This window comes from Manis javanica, chromosome 13, assembly GCF_040802235.1.
Source record: "Manis javanica isolate MJ-LG chromosome 13, MJ_LKY, whole genome shotgun sequence".
NCBI classification, from domain to species: domain Eukaryota; kingdom Metazoa; phylum Chordata; class Mammalia; order Pholidota; family Manidae; genus Manis; species Manis javanica.
Window position 1 is genome coordinate 51,107,430 of NC_133168.1, and position 12,907 is coordinate 51,120,336.

General features: G+C 38.7%; 1 protein-coding gene across 1 annotated transcript in view; it reads left to right on the forward strand.

The window, feature by feature from the left end:
• Positions 1 to 3,362, forward strand: part of AKAP7 (A-kinase anchoring protein 7) — a 251,554-nt gene extending 248,192 nt beyond the window's left edge. The window contains exon 8 of the transcript XR_012124227.1: positions 3,231 to 3,362. The gene's annotated coding sequence lies outside the window, so the exon portion shown is untranslated. The remainder of the gene's footprint in view (positions 1 to 3,230) is intronic.
• Positions 3,363 to 12,907: the final 9,545 nt, after the last annotated feature.

Genomic DNA, 12,907 nt, shown 5'->3' on the forward strand with positions numbered 1-12,907 from the left:
AAGCTGATGTCATTGCATTAAAAACCACTCACGTTACAATTAGATAAGCAAAGAAAACATAGATAATTTTCACCTTGAAAATAAATCTTATCTTCCTTACAAGCTTCTCTGGGTATTGGGAAAACTGTATTTTAGACCCATCCAATAAATTCAGTGCAATCCAATGATTTACAGACTCTCTGTAGATAACTTATATACTATGGATGGCTTAGAATTTCATATTTTGGATTAGCTCCCCACTTCACTGCTCTCCAAAATCGTGTCTGGAAATTTACATCAATTCAGTGTCCATCTGAAACATGCAGCTAGCATTACTGGAGGTCTGTTCTTCATGATTTAGTTAACCTTGTAAGCCCCGTCTACTGACCCATCCCTTTTGCAGCCTTGCTCTTGCTGTGGACCTCTGAAATTTGATAGTGTCTCTCACTCTGTGGCACGTCCCTCAGTGTTGGGGGCTCTTTGTCTTAGGCATGGTGGTCTCTTCCAGCAAACATCTAGCCAAATGCTGACTCATGTCTGAATATCCTTTGTGGGCATTCGGGAGATTCTGGAGTTCCATCCATGCCATATAGGAACTGGGGATGGCTTGACAGAGCCAAACTCAGGGTCACTGACTGCCTATCTCAGCAGGCAGTGGGGACCCCTGTGAGCAGAACTCTCCTGCATTTCCAAATGTAAAGTGGCCGATGGCCTCAGCCCTTCATGTCCTCTCTCCTGACTTCTCCCTTTAAGACTTTGGCCAGAGAGAAGGCACAGTATCGTGTCTCACAGTGGACTTGCTTCTGCTTTCCTTTCTTTCTCTTACAAACCACGAGTCACAAGTGGACTTTTCCCCTTTCCTCCTCCTTAACATCCCCTTTCAGGGGCCATACTCAACCCATTTCCTTCCTCAAGGCTATGGGACCTGTGGGGTGGGGGTGGGAGAGAGACCAGACTCCTGATAGGGGAGGTATTGGGATTAAAAGATACTTGTCAGAATGAATGAAGAGGATTCTTACTGCTGGGAATGAATGAAGAGGATTCTTACTGCTGGGAAAACAAAAGATCAAGATACAAGGATACACAACTGTATGGAGATGATTTTGGATCTGTAAACACACACACACACATGTACACACACATACTCAAAAGCTCGTTAGACCATTCTTTCTGCTTATTTAGATTGAAGATTTGAAGTGCAATGTGGCTGTGCTCCTTGTTAACTGAGAGTCTTTAACAAGTTCAACTATCAAGGCCATGAGGTGAAATTTCTTCTTGTTTTGAAATGTGCATTTGTTTTTCTGAGACCCTACACGTCAGTCTTGGGAGGCTTTGGGCCAGTGTTTTCTCACACTTACTTGACTCTAGATTGGGTAACGACCTCAGCTTCTGCCCTGAAAAAAGACAAAAGATTCAGAAATCGGCTCTAAAAGATCTTTATAGCTATGCTGCCCTGTGATTCTCAAAGGCCGAATCTTGAGGAAAGTGGGAGGAAGGAGGAAACTGTCTTTCCATGCTCACTTTCATCTTGTCCACAGTTTTTCCTGAACAAATTTAATCAGTTTTCCTCTGACTCAAAAGAACTTTGAATGCTTTTCTTTATTTTTCTTCCTGGTTCTGTTCCATTAGGCAAGTTATTTAACCCCTCATGTAAAACAATGATTTTAACAGTGTGTACTTCAAAGGTTGTTGCGAAGGTTTGACCGGGAGTAGAAAAGCCTTCAAAACTCCAAGGGATTCCAGGCACCAGTGGGGAACTGCCACGGATAGGGCTTCTGGCCAGAACCTCAAACTGGACCCTGTAGGAATTCTCTTTCAGTTTTTTCATAAGTGAGATTAGATAATCTTCCCAAATCAGGAGGTCATATACTGTGAACTGAACAGGGTTTAAAATAGAACGATTAGTGTCTTGAGAAGCATAAATGTTGGGAAAGAGGAATGGTCTGAATTAGGACACCGAGGTTTGAAGCCCCTCATGGGGTTCTCACTGGCTTTATGAGCTTGAGCAAGGTCACTTAATCTCTCTGAGATTATTTTCTAAGTGCAAACAGCAACCAGACTGTATTTAGAAAGATCAGTGCAAGTGAACAGACAGTTTTCAGGAAAAACAAAAACACCAACACCCCTGGATGGTAAATAAACTTGTGAGACTGTAAACAACTGCACAACTAGGGAAATGCACATTAAAACAAGATATGTCTCAGATGGGCAAAGATTTTGAAGGATGACAATATGGATATTGGTCAATATATGGGGAGCTAAGAATTTACACTGTTAGAATTTAATTGGTAAAGTTCCTATGGAGATAAATCAGTTTATATGGAGGAAATTTGAAAATGTATCCACTTTGCAACCTAATAATTCCACTTCATGTGTACTTAAGAAATATCTTTTACATATGAGTACAAGGAAACATGTACAAACATATTTATTTGACTACTCATAATAACAAAATAATAAAGATTTGAAACCACAGGTATACATAAAGAAGAATAAATATTCATGCAACTGAGTTCTACACAGCAGTTAGAAAGAATAAATAATATTCCATATATCTATAAATAATTCATTTTCATATGGATAAATTTAAAAAACCTAAGATTACTGTCTAGTTATATGCATTCATTACTATTATGTAAACTAGAAATACTTTTTCACACAAAACAATACTATATATTACTTATATTATTAATGGATGTATAGGTAGATAGAGATGCGAAAAAATAGACTGCCAACATGCGTGCAAATGAAGTGATGATGGTGATGGTTGCCTCTGGGGAGAGGGAGGGACTTGAGACCGGAAGTGAGGGTAAAGGAGATTTCCATTATAGTGTAATGTTTTATTCCTTTGATAAGAAGGAAAAGCAAATATGAGCAAATGTTAACAGTTCTTAATTCTGCTTGGCTGTATTTTTAATTTTCTTAAATATTATCATTTTTCTTGACTCATACTTGGTAGTCATTGCTATGACTTCACACAGATTTTTGAAATTAAAGGAAAGAAATGCAAGTGAACCCAGCCTATATGTAATTAACCTGTGGAAGCTATTTAAATTCAGTTTCTATGGCTTCTGCTTGTCAGACTGTCAGGAAGGAGGGAGAGGAGGAAGGGCTCAGGAAAGATGGTGGCCCTGGTAGTACTCCGCGGGTGTCAACAAAGAAGGCAGGACAAACCTTCCCTACAGGCTCTTTTATAGACTGAAAACTGCTTATTTCTTTTTGACCTCTTTTCTCCTCCTTTCTCTTTCTAGACCCCATTCAACTGATCCCATCTGTATAAAAATGCTGAATGGGGAAGGACGGCCCCAGGCTGGCCTCAGCAGCTCACACATCCCTGGATATGAAGCACCACCACTCCACTGCCCAGCCCGGCTACACAAACCTCATATTTATTTCTCATCATGCTTTCAGTGGCACCTGGTTTGCAAGGTGGTCCTGCATTCTACGAACAGAATCAGCATTTGAACAGTGTAGCTCTGAAGTTTGGCATCAAATGGGAGAAACTGTACAATTGTAGGAGTGGTTTCTGCATTGAGCCTTCTGTCCTTGGTTCCTCATTGATTCAGTCTTGGGGTCCATTATGATTTAACTCCTAGTACATCCTAGAAAGAAAATACTGCTGCTAAAATGACAAAGAATGAGTCTTTTAATTCATAACAATTTTACAACATAAAGAACTAAGATGGTTTGATGAGAAGCACTCTAAGTTTTTTAATATGTAATTGAGGAAAGTTTTTTGAGAAGACATAGAAAGAGCTAGAATCAATAAACAATATGGGAAAACTTTACCTTACTACAAAAACCACAGATTAAAATAACAAGGAGCTACCACTTTACATTATAACTTTGAAATTAACTGTTGAGAAAGTCAAAAGATAATTCCCTGTGCTTAGATGGGGGCCCCAAATTTACCATTTCCACAGATTACTTGAACCTTTGGGATAGCAATTTGGTAAATGAATATCTAGAGCCTCAAAAATACTCATAACTTTAGGCCCAGTAATCAATTTGATTAAGTTATATTCATGCAGATGTTTATCATAATGTAACTTCTTATAGTGGAAATTAGGAATTTATGATAATTAAAAATTTGTAATAAGCAATTTGGATTTGTGAAGTGATCTTTGGTACACTTATAAGATGATCTGCTATTTAGACATGAAAATGATATGTATTAAAGAATAGGTAGTTAAATAAAAATCATAAAAAAATTAAGTACAAAAAGATACACATGTGGATATACAAAATTGCAACAATTTAGATTGAATGAAACAAAAATGTAAACATAGAAAAAACAATGGACTAAAACGTCAAAAAAAATAAAAATTAGCTTGCTCAGACGAGGTAAAATCTCTGCCCTGCCAGTCCTCAGGCAGGATACAAGCCCAGCTCAGGATCAAGCCAGCTGCATTTCTCCCAGGGCCAGACTCAGCCATAAAATGTCATAATGGTCCTTTTCTTTGATGGACTCTGGCTCTTTAATCACTGGAAAATCTTCTTTTTTAATACCTAGACTGTCAAAAAGTTTACTCTTTGAAATCACAAGAATATAAAAGAAGCACCCTGCTCTTCCTGCCCGAGGTTTTCAGTCCTTTGACACAGAGAAGCAGCCTTGATTTCCAACCCATGTGCAGAGCTTCAGATAAGGGGTCATGTCACTTCTGTCCTAAGTGTGTGGTTTCCAAAGAAAAAGGGCTTTGGGTCCACTTTGCAGTGAAGGATTTTCATATTGACTCTTTTATCCACAGCCCTGCTTTGCTCTGAGCCGGTCAAATACTGCTTCTCTTAAATCCTGTAACAACCTCACTTCTTTTCTTCTTTGGTGAGTCGTCCTATGGCTCTTCTGGTTTGTATCTCCCTTATGGCAAAAACGTCAATCAACAAGATTGCTCAGACTCCAGCTTTACCTGCTAGGGTCCTTTGGTCAGTTGGGCTAGAACACACCAAAACAGTAACGGGGACTGTCTTCTTGGGTTGTCTTGTGCATATTGTACTTTTCCAAATATTTCTCAATGAAAAACTATTTCTTTCATAATGTAGAAAAATTAGGCACTATAATTTTTTTGTGAAAATTGATCATGTGTCACATTACACAAATGCATCACAGTACTAACCACAATTATGTCTGGATGGTAAAATTATGGGGGATTTATAAAATTTTCTCCTTCCTCAAGCTTTTGTGTTTTTGTTTTTTTCTAAAATTATTATAATAAAAAGGTATTACTTTTTAAATTAGAAGTAAGTCAACAGTTACTATTTTAAAAATCTTTGACAAAAATTCTGCTTATTAACAAAATGAAAACTATGGTTCTTGACAATTACACTGCAGTGTGGGAGAATGAAAGGACAAGCACAGGGCCTGGCCAGAGGTGACACAAAGAAATATGCCACTTCTTCCTTTCAGAAGAGGAGCCCTGGTAACTTGATACCTATGGTAGCAGCATTCTTCACTCTGACAAGGGAACTTGGCCTCTCCCCATGTCCCATTTGGGCTCCAGTAATTCAGAAGCTATGGTTCTGTTTTGGCCTTGAGGAAGCACAGTTAATCTTAGGGTCTTAGCAAGAAAAGGATGAAAGCCTTTGCTTCAGAAGGACTGAAGTATGATCTGCTCAACTCTTGTCCATGTCCTAATGATTTAATAACATCACCTGTTTGATGATGAAGTCTAAGATTGGTCATTCTAGAGCTTTGAACTCAACCGGAAATGAACATTTCAGAAGTTTTGTCATCAGCCTCACCCCTCGTGTGCCCTTAAGTTCATCTGATGGCATCGTGCAGTGTTTCTGAGGCTCTCTTGACATCCTCAGGTAAATGAAGTGCTACAGGGAGGAAGAGGATAAAAGAAATATTTTAAAATTATGTAATTTATATAGAGAATATAAAAATCCCCATCTTAATCATTTCAAGAGTGCAGTTTGGTAGCACTAATTGCACTCACAATGTTGTGTCATCATCATTGCTATGTATTTTCAAAACCCTTTTAGCATCCCAAACAAAAGTTCTATACCCATTAAGCAATAATCCCCCATTTTTTCTTCCCTCTTAGCCCTTAGTGACCTCTAATCTAACTGCTGTCTCAATGAATTTGCCTTTTCTAGATGTTTCCTAAAGACAGTATTTATCCTTTTATGACTGACGCATTTCATTTAGTGTTTTGTTTTCAAGGCTCATCCATGTTGTAGCACTTACCACTACTTCATTTCTTTTTATTGCTAAATAATACTCCATTGTATACATATATTTCATTTTGTTTCTCCATTCATCTGTTGTTAGATATTTGAGTTGTTTCTGCCTTTTGGCTGTTGTGAAAATGAACATTGGCATACAAGTATCTGTTTGAATCCTTGTTTTCAATTATTTTAGATCTATTCCTAAGAGTGAATTGTGGAGTCACATGTAATCTATGTGTAACTTTTGGAGTAATTTCCACACTGTTTTCCACACGGTGGCTATACCATTTCTTCAGCAGTCTATGAGGATTCCAGTTTAGGGATGGAGGTAAATTTGGGACCTGATTTCTAATTCTTTGGTTTTGGTTTATTCCTTAACAAACCTGACTTTGTGTCACATAACTCATTCTTTAATACAGCATTTTTTCTTTTTTTTTCTACTGAATTACAAATGTCAACTGCCTCTGCAGACAGATAGGAGATTAATTAATCATTTGACATAGGTAGCTAGGCTTGTAGAGCACCATTTAAGTAATTACTCTGGTATTTCAGCAACAAAAATCTCACAGCTGGATTTCAAGTTGAGCCTTTCTCATGCCCAATTCCAAATTTACAAATATGATTACAGTGATATAATATCACATATTACAGTAGTCTCCCCTTATCCATGGGTGATACATTCCAAGACCCCCAGAGAATGCCTGAAACCACAGATAGTACTGACCCCAATACACAGTGTGTTTTCTCCTATACATACATACCTATGATAAAGTTCAATTAATAAATTAGGCAGAATAAGAGATTAACAATGATAACTAATAATAAAAAACAATAATTATAACAGCTACTGTAATAGAAGTTATGTGAATATGGTCTTTCTCTCTCAAAATATTTTATTTTATTGTACTCACCCTTCTTGTGCTGATGTGAGATGACAAAATGCCTATGCGATGATACAAAGTGAGGTGAATGACGTAGACATTGCGACACAGTGTTAGGCTATTATTGACCTCTGACAATAGGTCAGAAGGAGAATCGTTTGTTTTCAGACTGCTGTTCACTGTGGGTAACTGAAACTGGAAAGCAAAACCATGGATAAGGGGGAACTGCTGAGTATAATTATATGTTTTATTGTATATTTTAAATATCATACAATTATATACTTAATTTAGAATTATATATAACATATTATTATGTAATATATTTTATAACATCTGATCTATTTGATATAATACTTAATTATATAACATATAATTTTAATTTTGTTATATTACATTATAAAAACCAACCAGAAATGAAGGTAACTTTTGTACTATCTGCATGAGATACTGTTACACCATTCTTATGGGAAAAGAATCTGAAAAAATTTACCCCTTTGACCGAATACACACACACACACACACACACACACACACACACACACGCATATTTTATGTTTTGGAGAGATTTATGCTTTAAGATAAGCTAAATTTGGTCCCAATGCAAGTACAGGTCACACACACTTTCCTAAAAAGCATACTAATCCTTCCAGATGGTAGCTGCCTATTTTACTCCTAATTGTTCCTGGCATTTGGCAGTGGAATGTCTCAAGTGTTAAAATTAGTAAACTCAAATGTCATACAATCTAATTGGCAGCAAGATGTCTAAGAAGCATGCCATATCTAAGTATTGCAGATATCTGCTCTTTGTTTTCCTGTTCATTACTATCTGGTCATCTTGGTTTGGGGAGCTTCCAGGAAGGATACTGGTGAAGCTGCATGTTTCTCATGCACCGACCTCCCTGGAGAAATCTCATATTTCAAACACAGAATTGCCTGGAAAAATCAACATTCGCATTGTCTCACAATACCATTCCAAAGGCAATGTGCCAGAAATCGCCTGTTTCCCCCTCCAGATTACCATCTCCTGTTCTCTGCCTTGAGCCTATGTACACTATGTCCACAGGTCCCTACACCCTCTGGGTTCTGGTTAGATTAGGTCAAGGGGCAGCCAGCAAGGATATCAGAGGGAGGAGAGTGTGGATAAAGATTTATTTCTCTGGCTCCTCCCTGAGTAGCTGCCTTAAGCTAGCTGGTAACTTCACCAAAAGGTCACTCTCCAGGAATATCTTCTAGACACTTCTCGTTCTGATTGCTGGTATCTCTATCTCTGCTACTAGATCCAGGTTCTTGCAGGATTCTTTGTGGTTCTCCCACTTTGGTATGAGTTCTTTTGTAAATAAACTCATCCTGAATTAGTTTAACTTGACTGTCCATTTGTTTTCTGTTGGAATCCTGAATGACACAAGCAAGAAAAGGGTTTTGGTTTTGCTGCTGCTTTAAATAAAGTTCACCCTGGCTAAACTAGCAATTTTCTATCTTGGCTTGTGACAGTTCTGGGTAACTATTTATTTCAATAAGTGTATGTAATTCTTGAAATGGTTTCAACTGTAATTCAAAACCAAAACCTTGACATTGGCCCTTGTAACAGCTAGGAGAGAAGAAGTGTGATCATTAGAGTCAATGGTGCAGTCATTCTTGGGTTGATAATCAGCCATTAAGAGAGGTGCATTGCAGGAGGCTGGGCATGGGGGCCACAGAGTGGCGAACACACATGCCCAAGGAGGGAGCAGGGGAAACCACAGAGAATATTGAACATTGTGAATTAGAGAGGAGATGCTTTGCCTAAGGGCATTCACACTCAAGCTAATGGAAAAAACTACAGAACTAGAAAAACAAAGCTGTAATTTTTTAGATGCAAGGTTGCAATAAAAAGTGAAGACATGTTGACCAATGACTGTAAGTCAAGCAAGTGACTATGTCTGAGTAGGAGAGGGCACTGTCACCAGGGAGGGACAGGAGCGCCCTTCTGGAGGATGCTGTATTAGTTTGCTATGGCTGCCATAACAAAGAACCACAGACTGGGTGGCAAAACAATAGACATTTATTTTCTTACTTTTCTGGAGGCTGGAGGTCCAAGATCAAGGTTATTGGCAAGTGTGGTTTTTGCAAAGGCCTTTCTGCTTGGCTGCAGATGGCTGTCGTTTAGCTGTGTCTTCACAGAGTCTTTCTTCTGATCATGCACATATTTGGTATCTCTCTGTGTGCATCCAAATTTTCTCTTCTTATAGGGATACCAGTCATATTGGATGGGGATCCACCTTAATGACCTCATTTTACCTTAATTTACCTCTTTAAAATCCAATCTCCAAATAAAATCCTATTGTGAGGTTCTGGGGGTTAGGGTTTCAACATGAGAATTTGGGGAGGACACAGTTCAGCTCATAACAGGTAGTGATGTTCTATTTCTTGACCTGGGAAATGGTTTTGAGGTATGTAATATATGGTTACTTGTTACACTACATAGCTGTGTATTATGCATTTTTATGATTTTTATGTTATATTTCACAGCTTTTAGAAGTTAAACAAAATGTGAAAGTTAAAAAAAATTGTACTGGCCAAAAGAACAGTTCTTTGGAAAGTTCTTTCAGAGTCTGCATAGGCTAGTAACATTCATTTCTAGGCAGATCATCAAAAATAAGGCAATTCATCTTCTTGGCATTGTTTTTCCTCTTCAAGTATAATACAGTACAGCCTATTTCAGGAACTTATTCAGAATGCCTAGTACATAAACAGTTTACCTAATTTTATTTTTGACACCTTCTGAATATTAATACTGTATGTGTATGTGTGAGTGTGTTTTTAATACAAACTCAAATCTGCAGGCATGAGACAGGCTTCCTTACTGTGAATTATGCTTTGAATCTGCCCATTGGCTGTGGATTACCTTGTGAAACTATGGCCCTGGTACTGAAACTGCTCTGTGAAGAGAACATTTCCGAAAGGAGCAGCAAATCACAATTCCAACGGGGGAGAGGTATTTTGTTTTCCACTTGCATTGAGGAAAAAGGATGTTCATCACGAGGCACAAGTTTATCATGGTGTGTTTATTTCCACCCTGCAACATAGAGGTAATCTAAAATGTAACTGGATTTTTGCATTACCTGTTCTTTGTCAGAAGGAGCAAAAATTAGGTTGTGCAATGTTATTTGAAAATTACCAAAAAGCCTTTCTCCCCCTAAGGAGAGCTTACTCATCAGCCTGCTACAGAACAAGAGATTCCCAACATTCCATTTACTAATCTATTAATTCTCCAGCAATATGCCAGGTAATGGGAAGCAAAGATGAAATAGATGTATTTCTTATCCTTATGGAGCTCTCTGTCTAGTGAGGGAATCAGGTAAACTCTTATTTATAACAACACAGTGAAGCAATAATAGAGGTCTGTACAGGGGAATGTGGTAACAAAAGAGGTACCCAAGGCAGTATGGAGGTTCAGAAAATTCTTTTCAGAAGTGATTCTGTGCTCAAACGTAAAGGTGAATTAAAATTTAATCATGTTACAAGTCAGGTGATAATGTCCCAAGGAGGTGGAACCACATGAAAACATCATAGGGGAATTAGCCATCTCAGGGTATAGAACTACGGCCATTTGTATGCATAAAGGCAAAAGTGGAAAATGTGGTTGGAGAGGTGGGAAAGAAAGGAACTTCTATATTATGTGAAAAGTGGTGATGTCATTTTTTTTTAGATGTATTATTAATCTGGCTGCCGTATGAGGATTGACTTGAAGGAGAAAACAGAAGGCAGGATGACCCGTTAGCAGAGATGATGAGAGTCTGACTAAGCGAGGAGCAATGGGGATGGAGAGGAGGGGACAGATTTGGAAAATTTGTGGGATTTGTGAGTGATTATATGTAAAGGTGGTGGAAGAACCGGATATGTTCAGACTCCAGATTCTAGCTGGGGTGGCTTTATGAATGATAGTGGCACAAGGAGATAGAAAATACAGGAAGTATTGGGGACAAGGTTGATCATTCAGTTTGGGACTCAATGAGCTTGTGATAGAAGTGTGACATTGGTGGGCAGTTAGATGTATATCTAGGGAAAGTTCAGGAGAGGAAACTTGACCACAGGTAAAGGCTTGGAAGTCATTGTTAGCACACTGGTGTTATTTGGAATCACCAGAGTAGAGATCACCCTTTAAAAAGTACTGTGTAGAATAAAAGCAGTGGACAAGGATTTTGGAATCCTAGGAAATACACTATTTAAAGGGCAGGCAGAGGAAGATAAACCCAAAGAGGAAACAAGGAAAGAATGTTAGAGAGAGAAGAGAACTAGGAAAGTCAAATGTAATGGCAACCAAGGAAGCAGAGAGTTCCAAAAAAAGAACAATCAATATTGACACTTCAAAATAAAATAACTGAAAATTATCCATTGGATTTGGTAATCAGGAGGTTATTTGTGACCTTAACTAAAGTAGTTCCAGTAGAAGAAACTGAATTACCATAAATGGTATAGTGACCAGGAGATGGGAACTAAGCTAGGTGTTCAGGTAAGAAGGGGAAAGTGAAGACCAATGATAACCCAAGCAGGGCACTGGTTCAAGGAGGACTTTTTTTACTGTGGGCAATACTTGACATGTTTATAGGCTGAGGGGATTTGTGAGTGATTATATGAAGAAGAAGAGAGAAGGAGGGGTAACTGAATGAGGACCACAGAGCAGCTGGAAGTGATGGGAACAAAAGAAGAGATGGAGGGTGAATCAGTTTTCTGAAGCTGCTGTAACAAAGAACCACAAAGTAGGTGACTTAAAACAGCAGAAATTTATTCTCTCACAGTCTGGAGGCTGGAAGTCCAAAATCACGGCATCTGAAGGGCCATCCTCCCTCAGACTCTGGGTAGACTCTTGCCTCTTCCAGGCTTCTGGTGATGGCCATCAATCCTTAGTACCCTTGGCCATGTGTGTCTCCACATGACATTCTTCTGTGTGTGCATGTGTCTAAATTTCCTTCTTCTTATAAGGATACCAGTCATATTGGATTAGGACATATCTAATGACCTCACTTAACTTGATTACATCTGCAAAAGCCCTTGTACCCAGAGGGATCACATTCATAGGCACCAAAAGTAGGGCATCAACATATCTTTTTTGGGGAAACCATTCAACCCCTAACAGAGGGGGTGATCTTGAGAGAAGGTATCTCATCCTCTGAGACTAGAGAAGAGGAGGTAAGATGGGGAGGGATTTAGACAAGCTCGTAGGTAAAGAGGGCAGGAAGCTGAAACAGTTCATACCTAATGGTCTGCCTTGTCATACACTGAGAGTAAGCTGGGGGCAGAATTGAACAAGGGGCTTAAAGAGAGTGACAAAAATCTTAAAAAGTTATTAAATGGAATGGACAAGGTAAATAACCTAGAATAAGTAAAAAGATGGTGAGTGGATGGGTAATGAGGGTTCACTTAAGGCAGGGAGGGCAGTGAAGGGAGAGAAAGTGCTGCCCCATCCAAAGAGGGGAGGGATTTTTACTCTATAATTCTTACGCATACAATAACCGCGGCTCCGACATTGCCACTAGCCAAGTGCTACCCCTCTTCTCTACACCACTCCTGACACTGACCGAAATCCTGACTACAGCTTTCAACCCCTAAATCTTTTACATGAGATCAAATAATCCAGAAAGATTAATACAAGAGAGTGGAAGAGTCCATGCTAGGAGTCAGCCGGCAGCAAGGGGGTTTTGAGAGAGGATGAGCTTGTCTTTCCCTGACTGAGGAATGACAAGCATGGCTGGAGGAAACTGGCTGCATAGAATTGAATTCTGACGTATATTAGAATAGACTATTCATTCCTCCGAAAATATGGCTGGCACTCAGTGGAGACAAAGAAAAGCAATTTTTGCTGCTGTACAATTTATAAAGACTTTCCACAAATACTG